The following is a 1363-nucleotide window of genomic DNA, read 5'->3' as shown; positions in this document are numbered from 1 at the left end:
CCCAAGGAAACACTAGTATGTAAAAGTCTGTTATGGAAGACACCAATCACAGTTATTCAGAATGAATGGCTGAGAAACAGAATGTTTGCACAGAAGACTAAGAGACCAGAGTGTTCCAGAAGGGGTGGAAGAGTCAATATTAGTAAATGCTAATTAACAAGAAAAAGTAACCCTGAAAGTGATTAAATTAAGTAATATGTTATATTTGTGGTACAGAGTGTTCTACTGGATATCAAGGATGAAGTCAGTTATTGCAGAACAACTTACAGACTATGTGTCATAGAAATATTTTCATTTTTATTCAGGTTTTCAATGGACATGGTGTCAACCTTTTGCTCTCCCAGTGTTCTCTTTCCCCTTTGCACACCTTCCAATAGGGTATAAAAAGTTTGCACATTTATGGGATAAAGGAGCCTTAAGTACATTGTAGTGAGAGTAGACACTAGGTTCTTTGTATCAGCAAGGTTAGAGTTGGGAAAGATTGACAAAACACGAGAGAAAAGAGTGGTGACATGCTCAGTTTTTGACAAGATGTGGCATTGCATGAATTCTTTTCTTGTTTATGCTGGGGCTAGAGTCTGTTAAGTCTGACGTAACAAATGTGGATGTAAGTTGATTTCCTCTCTATGCCTCTTTCATGCTTTTGATGTAAATTTCCCATTAAGCACTGCTTTTGATAAGTTGTGTTTTTATTTTTAAAAATTTGCAAAATAAATTTCAAATGTCTTCTTTGACCCATATTTTATTTACAAGGGTTGCTTAGTCACTAAGTATTTTGGGCCTTTTCTAACTTTATGTTGTTGATTTCTAGTTTAATTCCATTGTGGTCCTACAGCAGACATTGTATCATGTCTATTCTTTTAAATTGGTTAAAGTGTGTTTTGTGGACAGAATGCCTGTTGAGATTGAGAAGAATATGTACTTTCCTATTGGTGACTGAAGTAGTCGGTAGATGTCCATTATATCCAGTTGATTGGTGGTGATGTTGAGTTCAACTGTATTTCTACTAATTTTCTACCTGCTGGATCTGTCTACTTCTGAGGGATTCGTTTTGAAGTCTCCAACTATAATAGTGAATTCATCTATTCCTCTTATAATGTGGTCCTTCTTGGTCTCTGTGGTCCAGGGTGGTACTTAAGCCTAAATTTCATGACTCGGTGTATGAACCCCTTTCATGGGGTCTTGTCAGGGAAAGTGTAGTCTTCTGGCGAGAGAACTGAAGCTGGGAATGATTTATGTTGCTATCTTGATGACACCACTCCACAAATATCTTGCAATTTGTGATTTGACTTCTTATTATTAATGGTGTAATTTGATGTCTTAAGGGTGTTTTTTGATGACAATATTTTTTAAATGTTAAACG

This window comes from Crocuta crocuta, unplaced genomic scaffold (genome assembly GCF_008692635.1).
Source record: "Crocuta crocuta isolate KB4526 unplaced genomic scaffold, BGI_CrCroc_1.0 scaffold3424, whole genome shotgun sequence".
NCBI lineage: Eukaryota > Metazoa > Chordata > Mammalia > Carnivora > Hyaenidae > Crocuta > Crocuta crocuta.
This window is presented reverse-complemented; position numbering follows the sequence as displayed.